We start from the raw sequence: 13,960 nt of genomic DNA, 5'->3' as shown, positions 1-13,960 counted from the left end.
CGTCATCCATCACTGTTAGAGTCATCCATCAGTGTTGGAGTCGTCCGTCAGTGTTGGAGTCATCCGTCCGTGTTGGAGTCATCCGTCAGTGTTGGAGTCATCCATCACTGTTGGATTCATCCGTCAGTGTCCGTGTTGGCGTTATCCATCACTGTTGGAGTCATCCGTCAGTGTCAGTGTTGGAGTCATCCGTCAGTGTTGAAGTCGTCCGTCATGGTTGGAGTCATCCATCAGTGTTGGCGTCAGCCATCACTGTTGGAGTCATCCGTCAGTGTCCGTGTTGGCGTCATCCATCACTGTTGGAGTCATCCGTCGGTGTCAGTGTTGGAGTCATCCGTCAGTGTTGGAGTTGTCCGTCATGGTTGGAGTCATCCATCAGTGTTGGCGTCATCCAACACTGTTGGAGTCATCCATCAGTGTTGGCATCATCCATCACTATTGGAGTCATCCGTCAGTGTCTGTGTTGGCGTCATTCATCAGTGTTGGAGTCATCCATCAGTGTTGGTGTCATCCGTCCGTGTTGGAGTCGTCCATCAGTGTTGGAGTCATCCGTCAGTGTTGGAGTCATCCGTCAGTGTTGGAGTCATCAAACAGTGTTGGAGTCATCCGTCGGTGTCAGTGTTGGAGTCATCCATCAGTGTTGGAGTCATCCGTCAGTGTTGGAGTCATCCGTCAGTGTTGGAGTCATCCGTCAGTGTCTGCATCCACAGTAACAAAGCACACAGAACATACAATACACCCAACATACTGTAAAAGCCCAGCCATATTGAATTAAGACATTCTTTTAAAGCCAATGGAAACAGAGAAAACCTCGCTGAAAGGATGCCTGGACAAGCAACAATCTGATCTGATTGTTGTTTGTACTTTCAATCTTATTTATTCATTGCTATGCTTCAGTCAATACGCAGCAGTAGTCCCCCCACCCTCTCTCTCTGACCCTAACACATTCCCATAGGCTGACCTGTAAAGGGGCTTGTGCAAGCTGTGGGGTGTGATTGAGATGGCTGATCCATCCACAGGTCAGAAAGCGCTGTGGGAGGGAGATGGATGCCGAGGTGTCAGGTGAAGTTGCCCCTAGACGCTGATCTTGGGTCTGTTTTTAATTTCCCCAACAATTATCAAGGTTTGGTTTGTGGGAGGGGAAGCTGATCCTAGATCTGTACCTACGGAAAACTTCACCCCGGCCTGAAGAGAGATGAATGCCAAGGTGTCAGAGCACTTTGGTTATGCTCTGGGATGCTGGGCTGTCCCCAGACAGGACAGGGGAGATGTGGGAGTGTATGATTAATAGGCTATCATATCTCCTCTAAATTATGTCCCATGTAACACAGCCCAGACGAAGGGATACTCTAATGGCTTAACATAGGGGGCCCCCGGTAAGCAGCCATTGGCTGCTAAATTTACTGAAACCTGTTCTTGCGTCCATTTTTGCTTTATGTCAAGCTTGATGGTGATTAGCTCATTAGCTTAAGCAAGCGCAACTCTTTTTCCATTACATTTCGTCTACATTTCAAAGTCAAAAGTTGACTGTTCAAAGTTGCTTATAAGTTGGTCATTACAAGAGAGGGTCTTTCAGCTTGAAACTGCAGTAATTGCCCCTGTATTTCTTCTCCCGTTGAGCTCAGAAGACCTCTTTACAAGGGAGACTTGGTCAAGGGAAGAGACTGTAAGCACAGGAAGGGGTCAGAGACGGTCAGGGAAACCGTCCTGGAAAGGTTTATGGTGACTCCGAGATGTTCTAGAATGTTTAATCTAGCTGCTGACATTGAAATGTCTCTGAGGGCCAGCTTTGGCCAGTCTCCTCAGGGCACCAGATTCATTGGTATCAAATAGATGGGGTTGCTTTAATAGACTTTCAACAGCTGGCATCTAATGTGACCTATGTTCTTTCTGTCTGTAATCCAAGTTTCACGGACAGGGATCACTTTTGGATGCTGCCAAGTTCGATGACAACAAACTCTCTCTCGGCAACTGCCTCTTGCGCTCCATTCAGAGCTCAAGTCAAAATGTTTCCCTCATAATTGCCGGGGTTTATTTCAGCTCCCACCAAAATGAAAAGATGATCTTAGCAGAACAGAATGCTCTTAGGAGCATCAAGAGTGCTACTCAACTGTGGCAGGTCTAATGTCTGCCGCAATGGGGACAACATGCAATTGAGGCATTACATATTGAAAACAGACACTTTTTTAGTAAAGCTACGTGTGACTCTATTTTCATGTTCTGTCTATCATTTGCAATGTGGACAAAGTTACATTGACACATGATTTGGTGTGTTCGTGGCTGATAACGCTGGCATATTAGTAACCAAGTGCATTCTGTTCTGATCCGAGTGGGGCTCAAACTCACAACCTTCTGCACAACAACACACACCACTCAACGTCAGCCGTTTTAGCTGACAGAGCAAGATACTGATCTGTCACTCTGTGAGTGAAAGTTGGCTTCAGATCTCAGGGAAGTTGTGATGTCACCAATGTAGCCCAGACAACGTGCTACAAGCGCGTACATCCACTACTTAATTATCTTCTTGTCTTCACAGAGCCTCCACCGTCCCAAAACCTCCCGTGGCTCCGAAGGTACGTATGTTTATCACAGACGATGTGATTCTCTCCCCCTTTAAGCCAGGTATAGACCTAACAACATTTCTGATTCAACATTGGTATTCCAGCTAGTTACTGTAAAAAAGTGAACATAGTTCATTTGATTGACATTGAATGTCTTTGCATAAATTGGGCCCCTCTGAAATGATGTCACACAACATCTGTGTTGCATGCTGGGAACAAGACCACCATTTGTAAAGTCATTCTATTTTGTTCCAGTTTAATACAGTAGTTGTCTAGTTGTTCCAGTTTAATACAGTAGTTGTCTAGTTGTTCCATATTAATACAGTAATTGCCTAGTTGTTCCATTTTAATACAGTAGTTGTCTAGTTGTTCCATTTTAATACAGTAGTTGCCTAGTTGTTCCATATTAATACAGTAGTTACCTAGTTGTTCCATTTTAATACAGTAGTTGCCTAGTTATTCCATTTTAATACAGTAATTGCCTAGTTGTTCCATTGTTTTTATGGTTTCAGTTCAAATCAAATAAAAACTGATGCTTCTCTCTTCTCAGAGGGATAATTTAGTATTTTAACGATTTCTAAGCGAAAGGGCAGAACGATACAGTAATCTTTGATTTGGTTAAGATAATTGCCCTTACAAAGTGCCTTTTTGGCTGTTTCTAAGAGAGCTGTGGAAACATCAGTGTTGCATGTGTTGTGTTGATGTGATGATGCATCCTGCATGCCTTTCCTCCAACATGTAGGTCGAGCCATCAGAGATCATTAAGCCTGTGGCTATTATCAGCCACCACCACCCCCCCTCCCACCACCATCCCACTGAGCCCACCAGTCTTATCCCCAGCGCCCCATACAACAAAACTGCCCGGCCCTTTGGGGGCTGCGGGAGAGAGGACAGGGACTACCCCATCGCACGCTCCCCCCATTCCGCCTTCATTCCCTCTGCATCCTCTGCCTTCACCCCCGCCACCCTAGCCCGCACTCCTCCTCCACCCCAGCCCCTCTTCCCTTTCTCCTCCTGCTCCTCACCCCCCTCCCTCCCTGCCGCACCCCAGCCCTCTGTCTATAACACGCCCTTCAACCTCTACTCCAACGAGAACGCCTGCGAGGTGGCCATGGGCCAGAGGCGGGGCCTAACGGAGAGCCAGGGAGGAGCTGTGCAGTTGAACGGGTGAGTGGCACTAACAGGCTCCTCCCCTTTTACTCATCCTCCCTTCCTCCCTCACCTGGGTCCAATGGAGAGATGTTGCCCTAAACGTCTCAGTATGAAACTGGGGTTAAACCATGGTTAGGGATTAGGAGGTTGGGTCCATCATGTACAGCACTGTGTGTCACTGTGAATTACCTTTCTGTTACAGGAGCTACAGTACTGTAATATGATATGACAGCTTGGATGTGGATATGTGAGTTCTCATTGGATCGTGTAGTGGCCTGCTACCACAGTGAAACAGAACCTTAAAGTTCAGAAACAACAGTCATCTAATATTAACTTTTCACCATTGTGTGTAGCCTACTGGATGTTGTTGCAGACAGTTTTAGATGAGCAACAGAACTATTTGAGGTGTAAATCAGTTGAGATGAAGGTTGAGTTCCAAATGGACCCCAGTTCCCTATATAGTACACTATCCTATGAGCCCTGGTCAAAAGTATCAAACCATAAAGAGAATAGGGTGCCATTTGGAACGTAGGAGTAATTTTACTAAATTAACAATGAAGGTGTTGAAGCTGTTTAGTTGGTACTGCTCATGTTCAAAGTGCCAGTATGAACTTGTCAGGGTTCAGATGGTTTAGGTCTGAACTTATCAGGGTTCAGGTGGTTTAAGTCTGAACTTGTCAGGGTTCAGGTGGTTTAGGTGGTTTAGGTATGAACTTGTCAAGGTTCAGGTGGTTTGGTATGAACCTGTCAGGGTTCAGGTGGTTTAGGTCTGAACTTGTCAGGGTTCAGATGGTTTAGGTCTGAACTTGTCAGGGTTCAGGTGGTTTAGGTCTGAACTTATCAGGGTTCAGGTGGTTTAGGTCTGAACTTGTCAGGGTTCAGATGGTTTAGGTCTGAACTTATCAGGGTTCAGGTGGTTTAGGTATGAACTTGTCAGGGTTCAGATGGTTTAGGTATGAACTTATCAGGGTTTAGGTGGTTTAGGTATGAACTTGTCAGGGTTCAGGTGGTTTAGGTCTGAACTTATCAGGGTTCAGGTGGTTTGGGTAAAACGTGTTTTGGCACTGAGGCACTAAAGCAAAAAGCTGTTTTTGTTTTTAGTGTTTTTTCAAGTAAATAAGGTCAAACTTTCCCAGTACTGGAAATATTATTGTGAAACCACAAGGTACGGGCACAATGGCAGATTTAGGCGTAGGGGAAGAACTATGTTTATGTTTTGTAGTTAGTAATAGTTGAATTACTCATTGGCTGTACACAGTAAATACAAGTAGAACAGTAGCGAAACAATCCGGACATTTTGTCTAGTTTTTTTCTCCCCCTTACTTTCCTCCTGTCCGTCCGTCCGTCCGTCCGTCCGTCCGTCCATTCGTACTGCGTCATATGTATTTATAACCACTCTGTTTGCGCGTTATTTATAATGCTACAAGGTGTTTGTTTTTTTAGGTCACTTTGTTATTGTACACCAGAGCTGTAATTCAAATGAGCACATATATGAAATGTTGACATTTGATGGGTAACACACAGTAGAAGACATTTTGTTTTTACTGTGTCTGTGCCAGCAAGCGTATGGGATAGAGCCGGTGAGAGTGTTTAGCTAAATTTGTTGACTAACATGGCTGATTTTGATCTGAAATTGAAATGTTATACACTCTGGATGTATCTTTTTTTGTGTGTGTGTGTTTGTGGAATAGACTGAGAAGAGTATTTTTGTATTTTTTGGTCCGTCCGTCCGTCCGTCCGTCTCTAATCTCCGACAGTCCATGACATACCCCCGTTTCCCTCTGTGAGTCCCAGGCTAGAGGAGATACTCTGACGCCGTGCATATTTTTAGCCTGCTGTAACCCTATCTGTTTACTGTATGGTGCAGTATGGGAGGCTTTAATGAGGTTGATGGTGGGGAGCTTTTCCTAAACTTACCATTTGTCGGAAGAAAGCTTTACCGTCTAGGTTGAGCCTGATGTTTTGGCTGTGTGCATATGAGCTGTCGATGCATCAAGCTGTCAAAACACACACACACAGGCACACACACACATAGATAAATGCACACACACACACACACACTCACACACACACACACGGTGGTCTTATGTGACCCCTAGCCCCGGGGGACAGGATGCCAGAGGGCGTCTCTGTTTCCCTGCTTGTCCCCAAAATCATATTACCCAGAATATGACACCTCTATAACACCCCTACTATCTCACTAGCTTATTGCGGCTGTTCTGTCAAAGTGGCACACATACCCATTCAGTACATAGACAGCCTTATCACAGAGGATACACCAGAAGGTACAGTGGTGGTGATAACATGGAGATGGTTGAACTCTGTTTACCATTACACACAACTGGGTTTATCTGTATCAGAGTCACTACAACACATCTGCTGGATCCATGTTGGAGTTAAACCCCAGACAGCTGTTCTGTTGCTTAGTCGACACGTGTCTGACTGACTGACTGACTGACTGTCTGTCTGTCTGGATGATCCAGCTCACGTTGGTCCTGACACTCAGACAGACAGTCAGATAGACAGACAGTTAGACAGACAATCAGTCAGATGGACAGACAGTCAGACAGACAGTCAGAAAGGTCAGACAGTTAGAAGGTCAGACGGTCAGAAAGGTCAGACAGTCAGTCAGTCAGACAGTCAGAAAGGTCAGACGGTCAGAAAGGTCAGACAGTCAGTCAGTCAGACAGTCAGAAAGGTCAGACGGTCAGTCAGTCAGTCAGTCAGTCATTCAGAAAGGTCAGACAGTCAATCAGTCAGACAGTCAGTCATACAGACAGTCAATCAGACAGACAGTCAGAAAGGTCAGTCAGACAGTCAGAAGAGTCAGACAGATTGATTTCTTCCTGGTTTCTCTCATCCTCTCTCCTTCCAGCCACACCAGTAACTCTGCTCAGGTTGTGATTCAGATCTCCCAGTAATGGTTTAATTCTCTCCGCCAGTCTCTCCTCAGGCTCAGATGGATCCCGTCTGATCCCGTCTGATCCCGTCTGATCCCGTCTCTGCGTCCCAAATGGCACCATATTCCCTATGTACACTCTCAGAATATAAGGTGCTATCTAGAACCTAAAATGGTTATTTAGCTGTCCCCATAGGAGAGAACCTTCTGGTTTCATGTAGAAAGGGTTCTACATGGAACCAGAACGTTTTATCCTATGGGGACAGCCAAAGAACTCTTTTGGAACCCTTTTTTCTTAGAGTGTAGTGCACTAATTTTGACCAGGGCTGATGGGGCTTTGGTCAAAACTAGTGCACTATGTAGGGAATAGGGTGCCATTTGGGATCGAGGCCATCTTATGCTCCTATCAGTGAGTGTGTCGTAATAATGCACAGCCGTTAGCACCGTGGTGCTGTAAATATGTCATCTACACTGGTCCACTGGTCCTATATAGGACATGTGAACTGGACAACGTGCACGTACCATTAGGATGCTTTGCTTGACTGTGTTGGACTATATTGTTGTCCGACTGTGTTAGACAGACTGTGGTGTTGTCCGACTGTGTTAGACAGACTGTGTTGTTTTCCGACTGTGTTAGACAGACTGTGTTGTCCGACTGTGTTAGACAGACTGTGTTGTTGTCCAACTCTGTTAAACAGACTGTGTTGTTGTCCGACCGTGTTAGACAGACTGTGTTGTTGTCCGACTCTGTTAAACAGACTGTGTTGGACTATATTGTTGTCCGACTGTGTTAGACAGACTGTGTTGTTGTCCAACTCTGTTAAACAGACTGTGTTGTTGTCCTACTCTGTTAAACAGACTGTGTTGTTGTCCTACTCTGCTAAACAGACTGTGTTGTTGTCCGACTGTGTTAGACAGGCTGTGTTGTTGTCCGACTCTGTTAAACAGACTGTGTTGTTGTCCAACTCTGTTAAACAGACTGTGTTGTTGTCCGACTGTGTTAGACAGACTGTGTTGTTGTTCGACTCTGTTAAACAGACTGTGTTGTTGTCCGACCGTGTTAGACAGACTGTGTTGTTGTCCGACTCTGTTAAACAGACTGTGTTGCCCGACTGTGTTAAACCGACTGTGTTGTTATCCGACTGTGTTAAACAGACTGTGTTGTCCGACTGTGTTAGACAGACTGTGTTGTTGTCCGACTCTGTTAAACAGACTGTGTTGTCCGACTGTGTTAAACAGACTGTGTTGTCCGACTGTGTTAGACAGACTGTGTTGTTGTCCGACTGTGTTAAACAGACTGTGTTGTCCGACTGTGTTAGACAGACTGTGTTGTTGTCCGACTCTGTTAAACAGACTGTGTTGTCCGACTGTGTTAAACAGACTGTGTTGTCCGACTGTGTTAGACAGACTGTGTTGTTGTCCGACTGTGTTAAACAGACTGTGTTGTCCGACTGTGTTACAGACTGTGTTGTTGTCCGACTCTGTTAAACAGACTGTGTTGTCCGACTGTGTTAAACAGACTGTGTTGTCCGACTCTGTTAAACAGACTGTGTTGTTGTCCGACTGTGTTAAACAGACTGTGTTGTTGTCCGACTCTGTTAAACAGACTGTGTTGTTGTCCGACTGTGTTAAACAGACTGTGTTGTTGTCCGACTCTGTTAAACAGACTGTGTTGTTGTCCGACTGCTTTAAACAGACTGTGTTGTTGTCCGACATTGTTAAACAGACTGTGTTGTTATCCGACCGTGTTAGACAGACTGTGTTGTTGTCCGACTGTGTTAGACAGACTGTGTTGTTGTCCGACTGACTCTGTAACTTAGTGAAGTGGAGCAGAGGTTCAACTCCTCATGATTGGGAAACATCCTCAACATATTACACGTGGCAGATTATCTGACTTTGATCAGCGTTTTCGATTATCGGCTTGCCTGTGTAATCCATACAAAGTGTTTTTCCTGGGAATGGAAATGTAGCTCAATTTGATCAAATTAATCAAGAGACACGTTGATGTAGTTCGAGTTTAGATTCAGGGTTCAAGTTAGAATTTAAAGGTGCAATATGCAATTGGTACCAACATTTTTGTGATTTTAAATGAATGACATAAATCCATAGATTATTTTGCTAGCACATACCCATAGACTTCCAGTCATTGCGCTAACGCTAATTAGCATTGGCTTGCAAAACTACCCCTAACTACCTTCATACTGGACATAGACATAAAAATGGTATCCACTAGTTAATCTGCCTCTGGGGAAGAAGATACAATCCTGAAGTATCCTTTGAAGCTGGCCACTGAACATCTTCACCTGACTAAATGGATTCTTCCCTAGTCAAGTGGTTGCATTTTCTCCACTGACAGTTAGGGGAGGGAAAGATCATCCTACATCTGTACCTAAGGGGAATTACACCTGGGAGGGATTCAGGTGAAATACCTGCATGTGTGTGCCGTCAGTGCATGTGGTTGTGTGCCTTTCATTTCAGAGGGGTTGTTGATTTGTCATCTACTGGTCTATTACTGTCTATCTGAGTAGGTCTAATACTGTCTATCTGGGTAGGTCTAATACTGTCTATCTGGGTAGGTCTATTACTGTCTATCTGGGTAGGTCTATTACTGTCTATCTGAATAGGTCTAATACTGTCTATCTGGGTAGGTCTAATACTGTCTATCTGGGTAGGTCTATTACTGTCTATCTGGGTAGGTCTATTACTGTCTATCTGGGTAGGTCTAATACTGTCACTCTGGGTAGGTCTAATACTGTCTATCTGGGTAGGTCTAATACTGTCTATCTGGGTAGGTCTAATACTGTCTATCTGGGTAGGTCTAATACTGTCTATCTGGGTAGGTCTAATACTGTCTATCTGGGTAGGTCTAATACTGTCTATCTGGGTAGGTCTAATACTGTCTATCTGGGTAGGTTTAATACTGTCTATATGGGTAGGTCTATTACTGTCTATCTGGGTAGGTCTAATACTGTCACTCTGGGTAGGTCTAATACTGTCTATCTGGGTAGGTCTAATACTGTCTATCTGGGTAGGTATATTACTGTCTATATGGGTAGGTCTATTACTGTCTATCTGGGTAGGTGTAATACTGTCTGTCTGGGTAGGTCTAATACTGTCTATCTGGTTAGGTCTAATACTGTCTATCTGGGTAGGTCTAATACTGTCTGTCTGGGTAGGTCTAATACTGTCTATCTGGGTAGGTCTAATACTGTCTGTCTGGGTAGGTGTAATACTGTCTGTCTGGGTAGGTCTAATACTGTCTATCTGGGTAGGTCTAATACTGTCTATCTGGGTAGGTCTAATACTGTCTGTCTGGGTAGGTCTAATACTGTCTATCTGGGTAGGTTTAATACTGTCTATCTGGGTAGGTCTAATACTGTCTGTCTGGGTAGGTCTAATACTGTCTATCTGGGTAGGTCTAATACTGTCTGTCTGGGTAGGTCTAATACTGTCTATCTGGGTAGGTCTTATACTGTTTGTCTGGGTAGGTCTAATACTGTCTATCTGGGTAGGTCTAATACTGTCTGTCTGGGTAGGTCTAATACTGTCTATCTGGGTAGGTCTAATACTGTCTGTCTGGGTAGGTCTAATACTGTCTGTCTGGGTAGGTCTAATACTGTCTGTCTGGGTAGGTCTAATACTGTCTGTCTGGGTAGGTCTAATACTGTCTATCTGGGTAGGTCTAATACTGTCTGTCTGGGTAGGTCTAATACTGTCTGTCTGGGTAGGTCTAATACTGTCTATCTGGGTAGGTCTAATACTGTCTGTCTGGGTAGGTCTAATACTGTCTATCTGGGTAGGTCTTATACTGTCTGTCTGGGTAGGTCTAATACTGTCTATCTGGGTAGGTCTAATACTGTCTGTCTGGGTAGGTCTAATACTGTCTATCTGGGTAGGTCTAATACTGTCTGTCTGGGTAGGTCTAATACTGTCTGTCTGGGTAGGTCTAATACTGTCTGTCTGGGTAGGTCTAATACTGTCTGTCTGGGTAGGTCTAATACTGTCTATCTGGGTAGGTCTAATACTGTCTATCTGGGTAGGTCTAATACTGTCTGTCTGGGTAGGTCTAATACTGTCTGTCTGGGTAGGTCTAATACTGTCTGTCTGGGTAGGTCTAATACTGTCTATCTGGGTAGGTCTAATACTGTCTGTCTGGGTAGGTCTAATACTGTCTGTCTGGGTAGGTCTAATACTGTCTATCTGGGTAGGTCTAATACTGTCTATCTGGGTAGGTCTAATACTGTCTGTCTGGGTAGGTCTAATACTGTCTGTCTGGGTAGGTCTTATACTGTCTGTCTGGGTAGGTCTAATACTGTCTGTCTGGGTAGGTCTAATACTGTCTGTCTGGGTAGGTCTAATACTGTCTGTCTGGGTAGGTCTAATACTGTCTGTCTGGGTAGGTCTAATACTGTCTGTCTGGGTAGGTCTAATACTGTCTGTCTGGGTAGGTCTAATACTGTCTGTCTGGGTAGGTCTAATACTGTCTATCTGGGTAGGTCTAATACTGTCTCTCTGGGTAGGTTTAATACTCTCTTTTCCATATGAGAATATCAACCATGTGCTCTCTCCCTTCCTTCACTCTACAGCCAGCAAATCCTGTGACAAAGTGCGTGTGTAAAGCATGCAAGTGTGGTGTGTGCGTGTGTGTGCTCGTTTGTCTGCGTGCGTGCCTGCCTGTCTGCGTGTGTGTGTGCTCGTTTGTCTGCGTGCGTGCCTGCCTGTCTGCGTGTGTGTGTGCTCGTTTGTCTGCGTGCGTGCCTGCCTGTCTGCGTGTGTGTGTGCTCGTTTGTCTGCGTGCGTGCCTGCCTGTCTGCGTGTGTGTGTGTGTGCTCGTTTGTCTGCGTGCGTGCCTGCCTGTCTGCGTGTGTGTGTGCTCGTTTGTCTGCGTGCGTGCCTGCCTGTCTGCGTGTGTGTGTGTGTGTAATACGGTTGGTTTGTGGAGTGCTTTTGACATAATGTAATGGCATGCACATTCACTACTACCTCCCTAACCAGGCTGGAGTTTATATACCAGCCATTATACTACAGGGAAATTAACAAGTTAACCCATGTAAGTGTACTTCCTGCTCACATAGTGCCATTCTATAGAAGTTTGCCTGTTACTTCAGGGAGCAGTGCACATGTTTACTCGCAAGCTACTGTGTTACGTTATACCACACACACACACACACACACACACGTACAAGAACACACACCCAAACACATACAGTATGTGTGCATACAAACATATGGACACACACAGGGTCATATATAATTGTAGACATGCTGACATGCTGACATGCCGACACATAGAAACGCACACGCAAGCTTCAGCGTTGACACGGGCAGAAAATCACTCACCCAGACAGGAAGTGTTGACAGGCATTTGTCAGAACCTGTTAATAAATCAATCCTTTCAAAGACTTGTGTACACGCATGCAGCAGTCCATCTCAACTATGTCTTTCTCCGTGTGTGTGCGTGTGTGTGTGTGTGTGTGTGTGTGTGTGTGTGTGTGTGTGTGTGTGTGTGTGTGTGTGTGTGTGTGTGTGTGTGTGTATGTGTGTGTGTGTGTGTGTGTGTGTGTGTTCGTGTTCGTGTACGTGTACGTGTGTGTGTGTGTGTGTGTGTGTGTGGAGACAGAGAGGTCTTGATTTATTGACAGCTTATTAGCATTTGGCCTGTCAACTGCCTGCATCATACTGTACATCACTGCCTCTGCAACACGCAGGAACACTAACCATAGGCAGAGAAACTCCCCATTTCACAACAGACTTTCTATTTTCTCTAAACCACAACCAGCCTACTCTTCCCTCATTCTACTGAAATTATTGGATTTATCCTGAAATGCACGGAACATATTTCATCTTATTTTTTAAATGTATGTCCAACCGAATAATTAATTCAGGGCCTGTATTCAAAAAGTGTCTTGGAGTAAGAGTTTGAGTTAATAATGAATATGATTACATGGACAGCGGGGGGGACCTGATCCTAGATCCGCACTCCTACTCTGAAGCACTTTGTGAATACGAGCCTTGGTAGCTTGAACGAGCAGCGAAAGCAAGTGGCTCCACCTTGTGGTGGACAAATAAAAAATAAAATAAAAAATCCTCTCGTTGCCCTGCACTTTCGATAAGCAAACACGGTATATAAATATATTCTCACAGAGGCTCTGGAGTTGAGTCCGTTTGTTTCTCTCATTCACACTGGAAGATCCGATTGTCATTATGTACGCTTCAGACATATGAATAGATAGACATGGTAGCATGTGGCCATTCCACACTATACAAAACAAAAGAATTCTAGTTGACAATGACTTACACCATTTTCTCAAAGCCTTGCTTGATGATCGTCACTCAGCGTTCCTGTTCACATTTAGCATTAAATGATGCATTTTTAATCGTCATAACAGTTTTATCTTTGTGTTGAAAGTGCTCTAATTTGAAACCTTGACTTCTGACATTCACCATTTTGAGGGGATTGTATTAACAGTGGACTAATAAATACAATACTAAACTATATAGTATTTTAGTGTAGTATTCCTTTATATGTACTTTACTGTCTTAATTCTCGTTGTTTACCTGCGTTTCATTCTCCTTTTACCTTTAATTCTCTGGTTGTTCATGATCCCCTCCTCTTTCCGTCCCACTAGTGGACCACACAGCATTCTGAAGTAAGTACTCACAACACAAATACTTTTTTTTTTATATCAGACTTTTTCATATTCATATTTTTGGTCCTTTTCTTTTTCATATATTCTGTCTCTCTCTTTCTCTCTCCAAGGACAACTCCACCTAAAAGGTACAAGGAGGGGTCAAATGTGTTGTCGTTTATCGGTCCTTGCGTTGTCCTTGTAATCATTCATGATGTTTGTCGTGATAAAACTATTTCCCAAGTTTGGATCAATAAAGTACTCCTCTCCTCTCCTCTAGAAGGGAAGATAAACTGTAGTGATGTCTCCTGCTCTGCTCTGTTGTGTCACATGCAGGGTTCCTAGGAAGCCCATTCTGGAAACAGACATTGAGTTCTACCATGTGCCTTCTCATGGAGACGCCAGCAAGAAGCGCCTGATGGAAGACACAGAGGACTGGCGTCCCCGCAGTGGCACCACCCAGTCCCGCTCCTTCCGAATCCTGGCCCAGATTACTGGCACTGAACACCGTGAGTCCCTAACATCTAACACCACCACCACCAACAACAACAACAACACCACCACCACCAACAACAACAACAACAACACCACCAACAACAACACCACCAACAACAACACCACCAACACCAACAACAACACCAACACCACCAACAACACCAACACCACCAACAACAACACCAACACCACCAACAACACCACCAACAACACCACCAACACCA

The 13,960-nt window shown here is 44.6% G+C and overlaps 1 pseudogene; it reads left to right on the top strand.

Moving 5' to 3' along the window:
* Positions 1 to 2,534: 2,534 nt before the first annotated feature.
* LOC139398597 (LIM domain-binding protein 3-like) overlaps positions 2,535 to 13,960 on the top strand; it is a 29,671-nt pseudogene continuing 18,245 nt past the window's right edge.

The sequence above is a fragment of the Oncorhynchus clarkii genome, unplaced genomic scaffold (assembly GCF_045791955.1).
Source record: "Oncorhynchus clarkii lewisi isolate Uvic-CL-2024 unplaced genomic scaffold, UVic_Ocla_1.0 unplaced_contig_3171_pilon_pilon, whole genome shotgun sequence".
NCBI lineage: Eukaryota > Metazoa > Chordata > Actinopteri > Salmoniformes > Salmonidae > Oncorhynchus > Oncorhynchus clarkii.
Note: the sequence above shows the minus strand (reverse complement) of the source record. Positions and strands in the feature narration are given on the sequence as shown.